The 19,828-nt window shown below is 37.7% G+C and overlaps 1 protein-coding gene and 1 pseudogene across 2 annotated transcripts in view; both read left to right on the plus strand.

The window, feature by feature from the left end:
* Positions 1–19,828, plus strand: part of NAALADL2 (N-acetylated alpha-linked acidic dipeptidase like 2) — a 1,446,698-nt gene that overhangs the window by 341,885 nt on the left and 1,084,985 nt on the right. The window lies entirely within an intron of this gene.
* LOC110203483 (eukaryotic peptide chain release factor subunit 1 pseudogene) lies at positions 3,926–15,072 on the plus strand (annotated as a pseudogene).

Here is a 19,828-nt window from a genome sequence, read left to right on the forward strand (position 1 = left end):
TTTTTCTCTGGCCTATGGTTTCATATAATTTCCAGAAGTATAGTATTCAGGCTTTTTGTTTCATTTTTCTTCCTTCTGGGAAATCAGTAATTCTCAACTTTTCTTGCCATGTTTGATTTAAAGAATAATTGCCTTGGCTTCTAAAGTTCCCAAAATCTCTTCACCCCCCCATTATTTGTCTTTTTTTCCCCTTAATATTCTTTCTTTCTTCTCTACATTTTTAAATTTGAATTTACTCATCTTTTTTTTTAATAGGGACAACTGCTTGATGAATTTTTTAACTGCTTATTCTAAATAATTCTCCAATTTTAATTTTTTTCAAGTTATAATTTCCGTTCTTTCTTTAACAATTTTATTGATTCTGACTCTTTCTAAATATTCTTATGATTTTTTTCTATTATTATTCCTGGTTGTTTCTTTGTTGTTACATTATTTTCCCTCTCTTCTGGGAGTTCTGCCTCCTTTTTTTTTGGTAGGTTTTTTTGTTGTTTGTTTTTAGTGAGGCAATCAGGGTTAAGTGACTTGCCCAAGGTCACACAGCTAGCGTCAAGTGTCTGAGGACGTATTTGAACTCAGGTCCTCCTGATTCCAGGGCTGGTGCTCTATCCACTGTGCCACCTAACTGCCCCAGTTATGCCTCTTTTAAAACATAATATATATTCATTGTGTCAAAGCCTCTTTTATTTTTATGCTTTTCCCATATTTTTTACGATATTTTTATGTAGAGTTTTCCTTAATGTGAATTTTTCTTTTCTTCTCATTTATATTGTGGTTTTCTTACCTTTTCTTGTTTTTTTTTTTTAATCCTATCTTGCTGTTTTGAGGTGATTAAAGAAAATGGGGCTTAAAACTGACCTCTTGCTCAGCCATCTTACCAGAAAAAATATTGTCTCTTACCAGGGATAATAGCTTCTTTTTAGATAACCACACCATTGTTTAGGTAACACAAGCCTTTCTCAGAGTATATTAGTCTACTATTTATGCATGCATGAGCTAGCAAATGGTGGTACGCCTCATAAGCAGATTGTAGAGTGGGGGCTACTGTTTCCTACCTTGACCAATACTTTAGCAACATAGCAGCTTTCAGGGAGGTGGATGAGAAAGTGGTCTCTGAGGAGGAGAAATGATGGCCCAGTCCCTTTCTGTCTACACATTTTTTAAGAAATAGAGATCTTGGGATACTTCCAAAGTAATCCTTTCCCTCCAGCTGAGATCAGGATGGCTGAAAGTGGCAAGAGCGGGTCATCATAAGTCTCTCCCGGATCAAACAACCTCCAGTGGGGACCTTAAGGACCCTAAAAAATACTTTGAAAATAAAACGGAATGAAATACAAATAAATGACATCAAAATAGATATTCAAAAGCCATAACATAGTTTAAGCTATTAAAGTTGTACTTTTAAGGATTTTTTAAAGCAGAAGTTTTAAAAGCTTCAATACTTTTACTAATTTTTGGAACTTTAAAAATCCTCTAAGGTTTTGTAATACCCTGTATAGTACTTTATAATTTATGAAGCATTTTACATATATGACCATAGCTGAACCTCATAGCAACTTTCTGATGAAGGTAATAATAACAGTAACAACCACTAACATTTCTGTAGTGCCTCCTGTGTGCCAGGCACTGTGCTAAGTGCTTTACACTTATTATCTCATTTCATCTTTGTAACAACCCTGGGAGGTAGGTGCTATTATTATTCCCATTTTGCAGAGGAGGAAGCTAAGGTACAAAGAGGTTAATTGATTTGCCCAGAGTCTCGAAGCTGCTAAGTGTGTGGGGCAGTTTTGGAGTACCTGATTCTAGGCTTAGTGCTTTATCCACTGTATTTCCTAGCTACCTTACTCCTATCAGGCACTATAGGTATCGTTGTCTCCATTTCACTGATGAGAAAACTGAGGACGAGTTGTTGACTCTGGATGACCGTGCCCATGGTCACACAGCTAAGCAATGTCCACTAGGGTGATTCAAAAACTTGTCTTCACCTGAATACAAATCCAGTGCCCTTTCCATGACTCCATCCTGTCTTTCTTTATGGATATGTAATAAATTGAATGGTGTGGATTAATTGAGGACTTTGGTGGTCAGGGAACGGGGAGGGTTTATAGTCCAGCTTAGCACAGTGCTTGGCACGTAATATGTGCTTAAAAATGTTAATGATTGATTGACGCAAATCCCCAACTTGTGGAGTGCTTTCTTTACATGAATGAGACTCCAGGAGAGCTAAGACTTAATAACGGGTTTTTTCAACCCTATGTAACTATTCTGACTTCACTATTTCAGCTTCAAGGAGGCACATGCATGGCCATTCTTGCTGCCACCATTTTAAAGCTGTTATCTTGGTTCCTGGCTCTGATGTATATGCGGGGTTTTAGTGGTGGCAGATTGCCACTTTGTATTGATCTGTTTCTTAATAAATCTCTATCAGGCAATCAAACAATACATGAAGAGGCCAGGGAGAAAATGGCCAACTCAACAGCCCTTCACCCTCAGCAGGAGCTAGGGTGTTTTTTTCTGGTCTTCTCCACCCCACAAAATGATTGTAAAGCACCACACAGAGCTTTCAAACAAATCACAGTTACAACTTTCTTGCTCTGGAATATAAATGTTGCTTTAAGGAATCATTTTGCTATTTGCTGTGGGTTGTTTTTGCTTTCAGCATGAATAGGATGTGGAATTTTGCGAGTTCAAATTAGGTGATTAGCTGAGCAGTATTCACTGACGTCCAGACTTTGCTCTCAAATGTGTGTTTCTGTTCAGTGGAACTGCTGAGTGTCTGGACGTGGGCTATAAATTCTGAGCCAACCAACGCTCAGCAGCTCTGCTGTCACCTCTGCTCCATCTACTGGAATAATGATTTTTACTATGTGCAATCTTTAAGAAAATCATTACTTTCAGAAAGACTTTTTGAGAAAGCTGGTCAGAAACACACCACCAAAAAGCATAGAGGTGACTTGCTTAGGGAAATCCAGAAAAAAAAATCAGAGTAGAATGAGAATGAAACCATCATTAATCTGTCAGGACTAATTATCTACACTGGCAGCTGTCTTTTACTGGTGAAGGACACAGGCCTTCTAGTCCATATGCAGGATGAAGGTATTGCAGTGGGGATGTTTAAGTGGATTTCTGAATAAATCTAGTTGAAAAACAAAGAACAATAATGATAAATCCTTTGTTGGGATTCTGGTAGAAAAGGGGGTCTTATGGGAGGCAACATGATATGGGAGATGAAGGTTGGATTTAGTATCAGGGGGCCTAATGTGACCTTGGGAAACCACTCAATCAATGAAAAAGGATTTATTAGGCACTTATTACCCTAGACATTTTGCCAAGTGCTACAGATAAGGCCCATATATCTTGTGTTCTAATCATGTCCTGTTGTGGCATAGAAGATAGAATGCTGGATTTGGAGACAGGGAGATTTGGGTTCCCTCTCCACCTGAGATCTGTGTGTCTGTGGGGAAGTCAACTAACATCTTCCAGCCTCAGGTGGTTCATCTCTAAAAAAAAGACTGATAATACCTGTAGTGCTTAGATTTAGAAAAGAGCATGTGATAGAGTATTAGCTTATGAGTTAAGAGATGTTTAGTTGAAGCCTTGTCTCTGACATATAATGGCTTTGTGATCTTGGAAAGTCATTTAACTTTTCACTGTACCCCTTGCTTATCATTTACAACTTTGCATTGGTAGAGAGCTTCCACAGCAGAAATTCCTTAAATTGATGAAATCACAAATAAGACCCCCATTCCCCCTTCACCCCAGAATTAGAGTACTGCCCTCACAAGGTTCTCATGAACATGTAAGCTCCTCAAGGCGTCAGGATTGTTCAATTTCTATTTTTGTCTGGCATCGTGCCTGGCCCCACAGTAGGTCCTTAATAAGTGCTTATCAATGGGTTTAATTAGATTAAATGGAAGATGTTTGAGGAATGCTGGGTAAACCTGAGAGTGATGCAGAAGCATATGTCGTTACTGCTCCTTCACAGTTTCGACTTGGGCTGGCCAGTGACAGCCTCACTCCTTTTCCTGCCTCTGGCGCCGGGTATGATTCCAGCATTCCAAGGCCTGGTGTTGACCACTAGAGATGCTCCCAAAAGGCAGGAACAATGCAGTACTTTTGTAATGGAGATGAACGTTCAGCATTTCTGGGATGGGACAAAAACTCATTCTCATTTGGGTTCTGACATGACCGGTGCTTTTTTCATAATGCGGTTCAATTGGGGGAAAAAACTAAGATAACGAATGACCAGCTAAATATATAAATAAATAAACACCTCCTCCCATTTTATAAGAAGATTAATAACTTGTTTCTAAATGGGCCTTATCCAGATTGGTTTTCTATGACTATAAAATGCTTGTGCCTCTAATTTATAACAGGTTTGCAAAAATATACACGCAGATAATATTGCAGGCAGCAATCTAGTGGATTGTTGTGAGAAAAGTTAACTTCATGCAGAGTTTTTTTTTTCTTCTCTCCTTTGTTAAGAGAAAAAAAATGTCCATTCACAATCCAATCTGAGCTGGAAGATTTTTTTTTTCTTTTGCATTTATGCTACTGGAATCATCTGCCTGGTTTGGCAGCTGGGATTAGGCTCCTATTTACATTGCTTGATAATGACCACACTCAGCATTGTGCACTTCATTTGCATCCAGTCTGTTTATCTGGAAATGATTCTGATGTTTGGAATGAGTTTGTATTTACAGGGGGAAAAAATAACAAAACCCTAACACAGTGATCTCCTTTACAGGGTGCTGTTTGGGAGGATCAGGTAGAAAATGTATTTCCTGGTACAGTCTGCTCCGAATGGCTCAAGGCTTTTGTTTTTAATCTAGCAAAAGTCTTTTTAAGAGGAAAAATTATTCTCCCCCCACACTCCTTGTGGGTTACTTGGGATAGGGTATGGCATTATCCATGTTAGGGAAACTACAGCTTTAAAAAAATGTATTTCCTGCTGATTTTTGTTCAGTGCACCAGTTATTTACTTAGTGTCTGTTAAGTCATTTTTTCAGTTATGTCTGACTCTTCATGACCCCCTTGGGAGTTTTCTTGGCAAAGATAGTGGAGAGGTTTGCCATTTTCTTCTTCAGCTCACTTTACGGATGAGGAAACTGAGGCAAACAGGGTTAAGTGACTTCTCCAGGATCACACAGCTAGTAAGTGTCTGAGGCTACTTTTGAACTCATGAAGAGCCTTCCTCATTCCAAGCCCAGTGCTGTATCCACTGTACCACCTAGTTGTTCTTATGCGTGTCTATGATATACTAACCACAATGCTGAAAGCTGGGAATACAAAGATGTCCTCCAACAGCTTTCCATCCCCTAGGGGGATGTAGCATGCACACAATCAAATCAAAGCAATTATAGAAGGTGAAGTGGGGAGGGGGAGGTGCCTCTGAGTAAGGGAAGTCCAAAGGGCCTCAGGGCCTTATTTATTGGCCAGTAAGCCAGTTGGTGCAGCAAGGGCCAGCACATTGATCTCCAAGTCCCTTCTTGCCATGCCTCCCCTTGGGCTGCTCATTGGTGAGCATTCTCCATATCTAGCCCCATTCTAGACCCATAAGGTTGGCAGTCATCTCTGTCAGAAAGACAGATCTGGGACAAGGCCCACCTCTGAGATATGTGTATAAAAGAGTCAGGTTGTATAAAGCGCTTGAAGATTTTCAAAGGCTTGACATAAATGACTTCATTTGATCCTCACAATAACCCTGTGAGATATTTTACCCACAGTTTACAGATGAAACGATCAGAGAGTTCAATTGACTTGCCCAGGTTCACAAAGCTAATCACTGTCTGACTAGATTTGAACTAAGGTTAAGTTGTATTAAGTAAGTTATAAGGTTAAGTTGTAAGGTTAAGCCATATAGAGCGAATGATGTTATTATGTAATGAAAACATTTTGAAACCTTACTAAGTTATTCAGATAAGTTATTGTGAAATTAAGTATTCCTATCTGAAATTTTCTAATATCTGCAGTAGACAGCACTAAAAATGTGACTTTGAAAATCTCTAGGGAATTAGAACAGATTCACAAGAATAATTACTTTTTTCCCCAAAAGTTAGGTGGGCAGAGCATCTAAATAAGCTGTTTTCAGAAAAAATACAATCTAGCAATAACCATTTGAAAACGTGTTCAAAATCACTGATCATCATGGAAATGCAAATTAAAGTTCCGGTATAGCATGGCGCCCATACAGCCATAGAAAAGGCTACAAAGAAAAAGAAAATCAGCGGTGGCCAGGGATGAGGGAAAACTGGCACCTTCATTTACAGCTAGTTGAGCTATGAAACAGTTCAGCTGTTTTGAACAACAACAAAAAAAATTAAAACAAAACTGACCCTTTGAACTAAAACCCTTTGGCATGACAATCTGACATTTAAGTTTGTATAACTAAGTAGGTTATTGACAGAATAAAAAGACTCATCTGCATAATTATATCTAGTAGGAGAAAAAAACTGTGGAAACAGATTAATGTTTAATGATTGGGACATGGTTGAATAAATAATGTAGCTCAGTGGTACAGTGGTTAGAGCATTGGGCCTGGAGTCAGGAAGACCTGAGTTCAATTCTATCTTCAGACACTTCTAGGTATGTGACCCTAGGCAAGTTACTCAAACTCTGTCTGCCTCAGTTTCCTGAAGGAATAAAATAGGGATGATGGCACTTAGCTCCTAGGGTTCTTGTAAGAACCACATGAGATGATTTGTATAAAGTATTAAGCACAGTGCCTGGCACGCAGTAGACACTTAATAAATGCTTCTTCTCTTCTTCTTCCCTAAATACATATAGTACATTGTAATTATACAATGCTGAATGACAAATATGCAGAATTCAAAGAAAGTATTTCAGAAACAATAGAAAAGTGTCACATTGACAAATGAGGATCGCTTCAGACAGCATGAAATCTTATGGTCAATACAATGGACAACATTGATAACATATCAATAAAGTTTTTGCATGTTATTTTCAGCAGTGTAACATTTTATATAGGACAGAAATAGTTGAGGAAGAAATATGGTACTTGGAGCATTTCTGATCATGGCTACAGTTATGTTAAGAGACGGGCTGTACCCACATCCACATTGTACCCACAAAAAAGGGGAGTGAAGCAGCCTCAAAGATGAAGAGCCACAGTCAAAGTACCCTGAGGGAGTGGTCCGTGGGCAATGGTGCCACACATCAGGATATTCTAACAGAGAACTTTGGGGGGAAGAAGTACCCCCATTGCACCCCAACCAACTGGTTATACCATTCCCCTTGTGCTCATGCCCAATATGGCTCTCCTGGTCTTTTTTTCTTTTTTTCCAGCTGTGCCTCACATAGGAGTACTTTTGCATGTGTAAACCTTATTAGACTCTTTTGTACATCACTTAATTGTTTTGTACTTCTGCCTTTGGTTTGGTAGTTTATAATTTTGACTTTTTTTAATCTTAATAAATAAATGGATGCATGAATGAATTGAAGTATTTATTAAGCTCTTATTATTTACAAAGCACTGTGCTAAGTGCCAGGGATACAGACAGAAAAGTAAGACCATCCCTCCTCTCAAGGAGCTCACATTCTAAAGGCAAAGACTACACCTATGGAAGTTTTCAGCTGTAAGTCAGGTAGAAAGTTCCCATAGTCCCTAGGATGCAGAGGCAAAGTAGATTATAATGTCTCTTCCTCCATGCCATCTCCACTGATAAAATCATATCAGTTTCTGATGTTGAACCATTTGACAATGCCAAGGACTTTGTTGACAGGATCTTTCTTTTCTGGGCCCTGGTAGACGTGGCTATAACACATTTTAGGAGCAGTGACTAGCTGCCTTTCCATAAGGGTTGTTTCTCAAGATGGCGGCTGAGGGCACTTGAGCTGGAAGCATTGTTATTCCCAGTGTTACTGGGGTAGCATCAGAGTCTGAAGAGAAATGGGGGCCAAGGGGGTGGTGGTTTGACTTTTCTGGCACATTCTGCCTCCTAACTCTCTTTTGGGGAGTGCCCTGATGCTTCATTTAGGCGCACTTGCTGCTCTGTTGGCAGTTAGTTAAGATGCTTGGTCCCTTCTTCATATGAAGAGCTTCACATAAGTTACGCATGATGGCTTTGAGGGCTAGCCTAGAAGCAGGACTCATAATGGACTGGAGGTGAGAGTCGGGTGCTGTAATTCCCAGGGCTCCTGACCTATTTGCCAATTTGTGGCGGTTCGCCCACAGTTATAAGTGGCGGTGATGAGGAAGGTAGACTCCTCCTTCACAATAATTACTCCCTTCAGTGATGTCTTAGAGGCAGTACTCATAGAAGGACGGGTGGTCTGATGGGACCCAAATATTCCCAAAGCTCTTGGGCTCAGGTCCTAGGTTGTGTCTCCATCGGAATTTTAGAGGAGATACTGATCAAGGTAAAGGTGGTTGCTTAACTTACCTGGCACATTTTGTTTCTTGTGTCTTCCTCAGAATGCCCTGCTGATATCAGAGTTTATTTCTTTATTTCTTTTTTCATTTATTTGAACCTCTGCACATATAAGTAGAATAAAAGCTAAAACAAAATCAAACAATTATTGAAATAATACAAAATTATTCAAATAGTTTTAACTGATTTCATTTTTCATTAAAATTAAAAGTAATTAAAGCATTCCCAAATTATTTCTATGTAATATTTGCTGTATTTTTCTTTAATCCCTAATGTTTTTAAATTTTGATGTTTTCCTCTCAAAACAAAATATTTCTCTAGGAAAGATACACAATTTGGAGCATCCTTTAAATTTTTTTAAAGTATCATTAATTCCTTTTTAAATTAAATGCAAGTTATCAGTATTTCTAATTTTGCATTTAACAGTGTAAATATTCTTTTTTCAAATGGCTTTCAACAGTTAAAAAAAAAAAGCAGCTATCATTCACAGTACTGTCCTAAGTATAAATCCAATCTCAACCTGCCTCTGTCATCAAAGAGCTTCCATTCTGCTGGGAGGACACAACTCAGTGTGCCCAAATAGATGAAGCCAAGGGTCTCTGTGGAAGAAGAGAGTGTTACCAGCTACATAGATCCAAGCAGGCCCCATTGAGAGGTATCCCCGGAGCTGAGCCTTGCAGGAAGCCAAGGATTCCAAAAGGCAAATATGAGGATGAAATGCATTTTACATATAGAGGAAGGGGACAAAGACAAAGGGAGAAATTCCAAATTCAGGGAAGACCTAGAATTGCAGCTTGATTGGAATATAGAGTACATGAAAGGAAGTTATATGTGCTGTGGCTAGAAAGGTAGATTGGATGGGGGTTGTGAAAAGTCTTAAATGTCAGGCTGAAGAGGTTTGATTTTATCCTTGGGTTACCAGGGAGCCAGTGAAGGCTTTTGAGAGGCCTATGCCTCAGGAATATCATTTTTATAGTTACATGGGTGATGGATCTAAACAGGAAGAGCCTAGCAAAAGGGAGGCAAATTGGAAGCTGTAACAAAGAAGAGACAATGGGGACCTGACCTAAGCTGGTGACTGGATGGGTCAAGAGAAGGGGGAAAGATGTAAGAGATGCCATAGGAATCAAATTGACAACATTTTTTTAAGATAATATTTTGTTTTTTCCTTAATTACATATAGAAACAATTTTAACATTCTTTTTTTTTAAATTTTGAGTTCCAATTTCTCTCCTTCCCTTTCTCCCCTACTTCCTGCGTGAAATGGTAAGCAATTTGATAAAGGTTATACATGTGCAGCCATGCAAATATTTCCATATTAATCATATTGTAAAAGAAAACACAGACCAAAAAAGCCATGAAAAATAAAGTGAACAATAGTATGTTATGATCTACATTCAGATTCAATTGATTCTTTCTCTGCAGGTGGATAGCATTTTTCATCATGAGAATTTTGGAATTGTCTTGGGTCATTGTATTATTGAGACTAGCTAAGTCATTCATAGTTAATCATGGTACAATATTACTGTTAGTGTGTATAATGTTTTCCTGGTTCTTCTCACTTCACTTTGCATCAGTCCATATATGTTTTTCCAGTTTTTTTTCCTGAAATCATGCTCATCATTTTTATAGTATGATAGTATTTCATTAAAATCATAAACCACAACTTGTTCAGCCATCCCCCAATTGGTGGATATCACCTCAATTTCCAATTCTTTGCCACCAAAAAAGAGTTGCTATAAATAATTTTATACAGATAGGTCCTTTTCCCTTTAAAAAAAAAATCCCTTTGGGATATAGACTCAGTATTGCTGAGCCAAAGGTATGCACAGTTTTAGAGAGATTGACAACATTTTGAATGTGGCAAGATAAAGGTGAAGGAAATGTAAAGGATGACTCTGTGAATATGAACCTGGTTGAGCAAGAGGATCATGGTGCTTATGAAAACAATAGCAATGTTTGGAGAAGAGATAGGTTTAAGAGGAAACGCTAAAGGGTTCCATCTCAGATGTGAAGCTTGATACAGTGATGGAATGTCCAGATGACAAAGTCCAGTTACATTTGGTAATGTGGGACTGGAGATCAGGAAAGATGTATAGATTTGGAGCATATCGGAAAATATTTGGAATATATCGAGAAGATCTTATATACAGATTTAGAAGTTATTAGTATAGAGTTAATTATATCTAGAGAAGCCAATGAAATGCCACACAACTAGCATTTATAAAACACCTACTGTGTGATAAGTGCAAATTGAGTAGAGAAAGCCCATGACAGAGCCTTGATGAAGAAACATGATTAAAGTATGGGAGGTGGTGAGCTAGTAAGGTGACTGAAGAAGATCAGTCAGAGAAGATGGAATCTTCTCTGTTACAAAAATCAAGTGATGAGAGGGTATCCAGGACAAGGAGTTTTACAGTAGTATGCAGAGTTGCAGAGTGGTCAAGAAAGATAAAGACTGAACGGAGCCAATTGTATTTAATTTCAATCTTTTTAAATTTTATTGAAGCTTCGTATCACAATTATTTCCCACCACCTTATTCCACATTGAATTCTCCTTTATGACAAAGGAAAAGGAAAGGTTTGCTGTGAGGTAAGAGGTATGTTTTATTGTCTCTTCTAAGAGACTTTCCTTAGTTTTTTCTTTTACTCAAGAGTTCAACTTCCTTCTAATGATATTATCATTTGCATTGTTGGAGTCTTTGGGTTTATAACCTTCTCAGTCCTGGCTCTGCTGTACATCACCTCAAGCAAATCTTGCCATGTTTCTTAGAATTCCTCATGGTTATTATTTCTTACTCTACAATAATGTTTCCTCCCATATGTATATCATAGTGTTTTATTTTTTAAAATTTATTTTGGTCTTTGTTTTGGTCATTCCCCAATTGAAAGGCATCCATTTTCTTTCTAGTTCTTTGCTATAACAAAGACAAGAAATTTGGTATATACTGGACTTTTTTTGCCTGTAAGTTCTATAAGGTATATGCCCAGTATTAAAGGTTTTTTTGGGGGGGGATGGGTATGAGTAAATTATTCACTTTTCATTCATATTTCCAAATTGAATTCAAGAAATTGGTCAGTTTCACAAATCCCCAGTCCCTTTAGCATCGACTATCCTCATCTATTTTTTCTTTTGACAATTTTCATGAGGATGTGTGAAAACTCAGAGTTATTTAATTATGCATTTCTCTTACCATCATTGATTTGGAGACATTTTTGTGTGGTCATTTATAGATTGCAAATCTTTCAGAAACTATATATCTATTGATTGCCCATTTATCTGTGGAGGAATAGATCTTTGCATGTCATGTTTGTGTTAATTCCCTGTACATTTTGGCTAGCAGATTTTTATTGGAAATTGCTGTTGCATTTTCCCCCACTCCACTGTTTATCTCCTCCTGTTTCTCACAAGGCCGTGGGCTTTTGTAGTTAAAAGATTGTTGATAACCTTAGGAAGATCAATTTCAAAGGGTATTGGTAGTCAGAATCCCACTTTTGAACTTATAAAAAATGAGTGGATAGGGAAGTGAAGAAAGCAAGTATAGACAATATTCCCCAAGTTTTGCTCAAATGATAATAATTAATAAGCAAAATGTGCGAACCTAATAAAAGAAGGTGGTTTTAACTTGTATAATTACACAGCATCTATAGTGAATTATAGGACAAGGAACTGCTAAAAAGACACTTTTTCTTTCAATTGACTAAAATTGCAGTATTTTAACCCTACCTCAATCAACTCTAGGGTCACTTTTATAATGTGGCATGTAAATTGTGCTTAGTTTATATTGCTTTAAAGCAAAAAGAGTACCTTTTAACTTAATTTTGAAGATTAAACTGGAGCTTCACAATGGCCCTGAAACATTCTGTGCCACTACTTTTCAAAAGAATAAAAGGAAGCCTATGGCTTTCCATTAGGAGGAAAAAAGGATATGATACCACCAGATAGAATATTCCATTTATTGATGTTAAAGCAGAAGACAAAGCATCCCATTATGTAACTACTAAGTATCCCATTTTTATTTGGGCAGAATGATTTGAGACTTTGTGCTGGCCAGGCCTCCCCTTTTTAGCACTTTGTATTGGTTATTGATTCTTCTTGGCCTTTTTTCAATGGTGCTCTTCAATTATGTTTATGGTTAAAAAAAAAAATTCCCTGAAACAGATTTGCCATTGAAACCGTTATATTATTTCATCCATATACTAGTTATTTTCAATTCAATTCAACAAACGTATGTTGAGCCCTTAATATATGCCAGGCACTGGGGATACAAAGTTAAACATAAAAATAATAATAATAATAATGATAAAATAATAATAATTTCTTCTCTCAAGAGCCTTATATTCTACTAAGGGAAAAATATCTACATAGATAAGAATATGCAGAATTCATACAGAATAAATATCATTATTTTTGTGTGTTTTGTTAGGGGAGAAGGAGGGAAAAAACTGCCATCTGGGAAATTAGGGAAGGCCTGCTGTAGGAGGTGGTACTGGAGTTGCCTTTAAAGGAATCTGGAGGTTCTGTGAAGTAGAGATGAAGAGGCAGAGCAATTCAAGGTTAATAAAAAGGCACAAAAGCCAAAAATGGAATGTTCTACAGAAGAGCAAATAGAATGGTTTGGATACAACATTAGGTTAGTCATATGAAATCAGTCTTGGAAAAGATGTTGGAGCAAGATTGTGAAGGATTTGCAATGCCAGCTGGAGTATGGGCTTTATTGTTGATCTGAGGAGGAGTCTCTGAAGTTTCTAGAGAAGAGGAGTGAGACAATCAGTTCTAGACTTGTGGAATAGAAATGTTTCAAACTATATGGAGGACGGTTTGGAGATGGAAGGGCTGGAGGCTGAGTCCTACTGGGGAGCTATTGTAATATTCTAGGTGATGGGCTAATGAGGGACTGTGTTTTGGCTCAATGTGACAAGAGTGGCTCTGTAAGCCTTACAAGGGATGTTGAGCTGGAGTCAAGAGAATTGTCAGTGAGAAATAATAGATTAGATTGGATGTGAAAAGTGCATGAGAGTGAAGAGTTAAAGATGATTTTGAGGTTGAGAACCTGACTGAATAGCAAGCTAATGATGCCTTGCACAGTTAGGAAGTTAGGAAATAGGGAATAAGGAAATAAATAAACAAATAGGGAACAAGTTAAGAAATAAGGAAGTTAGGAAAAGAAGTGATAGGGGAAAGGTAATGACTTCTGTTTGGAACAAGTTGGGTTTGAGAAGTTGGAAATATAAGGTTGCAGCTCAGGAAATGATGGCCAGATATGGAGAGCTGGAGGTCACCTGCACCAGCATGAAAAATGAACCTAATAATAATTAGGATCACCTAGCCAGGGGTTGTATAGAGAGAAGAGGACTCAGGAGAGGGAATAGCCCATCCTGGAGAAAAGCAGCTGCCATCCAGGACTTGGTCCTTGGGAACGAGAAGAAAGGAAGATTTCTGATGAGCTCAGTACTGCCAACAGGAATGTTGTAATCTGGAAAAATAAAAAATCTCGTGAAGACCGCGGAACACATGAATTTGGAATGGCATGCAACATAAAGTCTCATACAAACTACCATTCAATCTTGGCAGATATTACATTTGTAACGAAGTACCTCCAAATGGTCTATTTATTGTGCGTCAATTGTGACAGAAGAAAGAAAGGAAAAAAAAGTCAGAATTAACTTTGAGCCTTTCAAACCAATCAATACATCATTGTATTTGTATACTAACCAATTCTATGCAGAGATTCTTATAGCACAGCTGTCTGATGATTGCAGTTTTGACTTTATTGTAATAGATGATAGTGGTATACTCTTTGGCACACTCCAAAGAAATGCAAGAGAAGTCCTGAACAAATTCACGAAAGAAATACAATAAAGAAGGGCAATCTGCTTTATATTTTGTTCATTTATAAATGGAAAAAGACACAACTGTGTAAGAATTGGCAGAGACGTTTGTGCAGCTTTTTATATTCACCCAAGTGAATGAGTCTGATCTCTTTTTAGAAGGGTCAGCTGACTTCAAAATTGAACTAAGTCAATCTGACATGTTTGACCAGTGATTGCATTTGAATGTTTTAAAATTAGTTGATATTTCCTATGGTGGTGAAAATAGATTCAATCAGACAATTGGATTATCTACTACTGAAGTGCTGTCCAATGTGAAATTCATTCAAGGCAAGACACTAATAAGGCAATATTTGGATGAAATCAGTCATGACACAGAGAATTACCATTTTGGAGCTGAAGACACATAAAAGCTTTGGAAATGGGAGCTATAGAGATCTTGATTAGGAAAAATTAGATATAATGAGATATGTTCTTCATATGTTCTGAAAAGACTTCAGAGCAGAAAAAGAAGGAATTAAACTTCATAGACAAAAAAGACAAGACAGGAACATGAGTATGCCACTGCTAGAATTATTTGCTAACAATTACAAGTAATTTGGAGCAATGTTGGGAATTTTTATGGAGAAGTCACAAAAGAGATTCTAACTTGTGAAAGGAGTTGGTGGAACTGGAGGTATCATGCCATATTTGTTGGATTTCTGGGGAATTGAATATGAAGGGGAATCATTTTGACTTTGATGATTACTGTACAGTTGATCTGGATACAGCAAAACGTGCCTTACACTGCATCACCCAACCAAAGAACAAATGCATATTGGGGGAGGAGGACAGATTTATTTGCAGAAATTAATCCACGTACATTCAATATTGGGGGGGGAATAGAAACAAACAAAAGAAAACCCTACTTTGATTTGTCATGGTATCAATAGAGGACCACACCTCCTCCTTCCCTAAAAAACAAACAAACAAAAAACCTATGTCCTATACCAATGAAGTCAAACTCAAATAGAAATGGGGACCATCAAACTATCCATAAGGGTCCCTGCAGATCACATATTGGCTTAAAAAGGCTACCTATTAAAATTATCTGTGTTCTATGTATTTTTATTTATTTTGTTAAATATTTTCCAGTTACTTTTTAATCTTGTTCAGGCTACTCTGCTTTCAGGAGTGTTGAGGGCCACAACCTGTGGGTTGTGGGTTCTAATACCATCTGCTCCAATGAGGGATGACATGAAGGGAAAATGAGTTGTAAAACTGGGAAGATGGAGCTCCTAAGGGAAGGCTTCTCTCTCTTTTTTCTTAAGGAAGAAGAAGGTGTTGTCCTCAGTTGAGAGGAAGGGGTATATGGGTACCTGGAAGAGAGAATAAATGGTTTGAGTTTGACTTCACTGATATAGGACATAGGATACAAAGTCAATGAGAGAAGCATGGATGGAATACCACTTGGTAGCATGGATTCGATTAAGTTTATGTAACATAAATTTATTATGGACTCAGCACAGCTGTATGTGCTTGTGAGGAGGAGTAGAGAAAGCAGATGGTGAGGATAATCCAACCTTGAGCTTTTGAAGTAGGTGGAGGGAGAGATCTAAGGGTAAAGGTGTTAACTATAGAATCAAGATTTCAAAAGGAGGAAAGACAAGCTAGAATAGCTTGGGTAGACTGGGAAATCAGGGAGGGGTGGAATGAGTGGAGGTTGCAGTAAGGACAAAGAACAGGGTTAAGACAATCTGTTTCCATCTCTGCCTAGGTCCAGGCTGTTACCCTGGAATGGTGACTTCTCATCCTTCATTTCCTTCAAAGATCAGCTCTAATGCTATCTCCACCATGAGGCTTTTCTTAATCTCCCCAATTGGTTGTTCCTCCCCTTCTCTGCTAAATAAATAAATAAAAGAGCCTATATTTATTTGATATATACCAATTTGTATCTACTTATATGTGTGGATATTGTCTTCCCCTGTAAGAATGTAAACTTGTTGAGGACAGGGACTGCTTCATTTGTCTTTGTATCTCCAGCACTTGGCATAATGCCTAGGATATAGGAGGTGCTTAATAAATGCTTGTCGTCTGATTCCTCCTCAGAGTCTTAAGAATATGAGCTGCTTTGGGGCCAGAGGACAAGGGTGGAAGTAGTCTGTTCGGCTGCTTACTTTTAATTTGTATAGCAATTTGTCCTAGCATGTCATTTTCAAAGAGACAACATGGCCTTGTGGAAAAAGTACCTGGATCTACCTGGAAGACATCCATGCATGTATTGTCTGCATAACCCCAGGCAGACACTTAAGCTGTCAGTTCAAAAGGAGGTTCTTGAAGACTACATTGCAAAACAGTTCCAGATTTAAATGGGTAGAGAGAATTTCTTACTGGGAGTTCCCCACACCAATGACATTAGACCTCCTTCTCCTCTAGCTGCCCACTCTCAAAAAAAAAAAAATCCTGCCATTTTCAAAAGAGAAAAGTGTATATATTTTTCCACTTGTGTTCAATGTCACTTAGCACAGTGCCTGGCACACAGTAGGCATTAATAAGTATTTATTGATTGATTAGCTCTTTTTTCTTTTGCTGCCTCACTGGTTTTCTGAGATTTTAAACCTATAATTCAGCTGAGAACAGATAGGTAATATCAGATCACTGTCTTTGGGCCATTATAGTGTAAGTGGATTCTTAGTGATCTAAATTCTTAATGATCCTCCATAAGGCTAATTTAGGGCATAATAGTATGTCAAAGACCTTTGAGGAACACGGTTTCCTCTCTCACTCCTAAATCTTTCCTACGTCATTATAAAGTGTATATACCTACCTCTTTCATGTCACATAATCAAAAGTCTCCTGTTTCTAGGGAAGATTATTTCTCAGATGAAGGATGTTACATGACCTTCCATCATCAGGCATTGGGTGATTTCACTCCCACTGGTCTGACAGTCATTGATTCTAACCTTGTGATAAACATTCATTGCATCCTTTGTCCAGAAAGAATTCATTTTATACCAGGTTAATGTGTTTCCCAAGCTCCTTGATATTCATATACTTGGACTCCATTTCATATTGATATTATTTATTTGGTTCCAAGTCAAACTTAGATATGTTCATAGTAATTAGACCAGCATAATGGTCACAATTTATGAAATATAAGTTTTTGTAAATTGTGCTACGATATTAAAAAATGCAGTTAGGAACACAATAGTAGAGATAAAATACCAGGCTTAAAATGTTTGAAAAAGGCATTTCTCAAGCCTTCTAACTTCTCCAACACTCCATTTAGAAAGCAATTATTCATTTAGAAAGCAATTATTATTAGGATCCCACAATAAATAGCATAAAAAGCAATTATAACATTCTTTTTGAGTGTTATATTACTGTAATACTTGGCAAATAACCATTGTATTGATTTTGTTTCTCCCTAAATCTGTAATTCAGAATTGTCAAGGAAGGCAAGAATTTGTAGCAAGATTTGTACCAAACTGGACTGAAGTCAGGAAGATCTAGCTTCAGATTCTACCTTTGACACTTACTGACTGCAGTTCACTTAACCTTCCTGAGACTCAGTTTCCCCATCCATTGTTTTTATTTTGTGTTTGGTCTGAAATGATGATTCCATCAATATAAAGAATTCCAAAGGTAGAGACTTGCCAAGTCAAGATGTTGCCCATGATGTCACTGGTCATCTTTGAAAACAACGGAATAGCAGCAAGAGCAGTGTTAGAAAGTTACTCAGAAGCCCAGGACATCAGATTTCTAGACGTGTATCTCTTCACTGATTGCCACCCATGCCTGGAATGCTCTCCCTCTTTACCTTTGCCTCCTCATTTCCTTTCTTAACATCTCAGCTCCAACCTTGCTTTCCGATTACACTGTATGCATGTGGTCGTTTACCTATGGTTCCTCCATTAGAATGTGAACTCTTTGAGGGCAAAGACTGTTTTTTGCCTTTCTCTGTATCTCCAGTGCTTAGCAAAGTTCAGAGTCAGTGTTTAATTAAATGCTTGTTGACTGACTGTGTGTTAGAGGCAAGAACTGATGGCAGGTCTTCTTGACTCTAGCAACAGCCCTCTGCCCACTGTACCACACTTCTTCTCTTTTTACTCTCTGTTATTATAATGTGGACAGTGCCTACAGAACAAGATGATTATGAGGCCCATGTGAATCATTGTACTTCAAAACCCAATATAAATGTCACTTACTGTTAGTGAGGCAAACATGTCTAATCGCATATTGTCTTCAAAAAGAAAAGGGTGTTGAAAGAATCTTTTTACAGGACAAGAAAGCTCCTTATGGGACTGGGGTTGGGGCCAAGGCTTCTTTCCCTTTTACTCACCATTTGTCATTTATTTGAGGCTTCCTCCTCCGCAGATCATTATTATGCTGACCATTTAGAAAGAACCTCAAGGCAGCTTGTCTCATACAAGCATTTTTGCATTTTAAAGTGCCCTGACATTTCATGGGTATGAATTAAGTTAATAAATCCCCTGCAACTAGAGAGAAACAAAGCACTGGGGATTTTTCTAGAATTAATACAGCATGAGATTCTACCCTGTGCATTATAAAACTCTAGATCCTCAGTGACTTTCTCCTAATTTGTTCCTTCTTGTTGTTATGATAGTGGTAGTGGTGGTGGTTGGAAGGTGAGTGGGTGGGGCACTACAGACATGAGGCAGTTGGTTTTTTCTTTCTTTGTCTTTTCTTCTATATTTTTCTTTCTTCTTTTCTCTTTCTTTCTTTCTTTTTTCTTTCTCTCCCTTCCTTCCGTCTTTCCTTCCTTCCTTCCTTCCTTCCTTCTTTCTTTCTCTTTCTTTCTTTCTTTCCCTTCCTTCCTTCCTTCCTTCCCTCTTTCTTCCTTCCCTCCTTTCTTTCTTTCTTTCTTTCTTTCTTTCTTTCTTTCTTTCTTTCTTTCTTTCTTTCTTTCCTTCTTTCCTTCTTCTTTCTTCTTTCTTTCTTTCTTTCTTTCTTTCTTTTTCTTTCTCTCCCTTCCTTCCTTCTTTCCTTCCTTCCTTCTTTCTTTCTCTTTCTTTCTTTTTTATTTCTTTCCCTTCCTTCCTTCCCTCTTTCTTTCTTTCTTTCTTTCTTTCTTTCTTTCTTTCTTTCTTTCTTTCTTTCTTTCTTTCTTTCTTTCTTTCTTCCTTTCTCTCTCTCTCGCTCTCTCTCTCTCTCTCTCTCTCTCTCTCTCTCTCTCTCTTTCTCTTTCTCTCTCTTTCTCTCTTTCTTTCTTTCTTTTTTTCTTCCTATCTTCCTTTCCAGAATGAGTATGGAAAGTTACCTGGAATTTCATCAGGGTAGGGAACTCTGGGTGTGGGAATTATTTCTTCTAATTTAGTAACTTTTCCCATAACAGTAATACATTAAAGATTAATAATTCACTAAGTGCTCTGCATATGCAAGGTGTTCAAAAAGACTTTAATCGCTTAAACCTACACTAAGACTTTTGGGACACTCTGTATTCAAAGAGCTTTGCAAACCTTAAAGCACTATGTAAATGCTAGCTAGCTGTTATTATTGCTATTACTCCTATTGCTAACACTACCAAAGTAACCATGGCAACAATTACTACTAACACATATTGTCCCTGTTGAGTCGGTTTTTCACTCGTATCTGACTCTTTGTGATCC

The sequence above is a fragment of the Phascolarctos cinereus genome, unplaced genomic scaffold (genome assembly GCF_003287225.1).
Source record: "Phascolarctos cinereus isolate Bilbo 61053 unplaced genomic scaffold, phaCin_HiC Scaffold_7;HRSCAF=346, whole genome shotgun sequence".
Lineage (NCBI taxonomy): Eukaryota > Metazoa > Chordata > Mammalia > Diprotodontia > Phascolarctidae > Phascolarctos > Phascolarctos cinereus.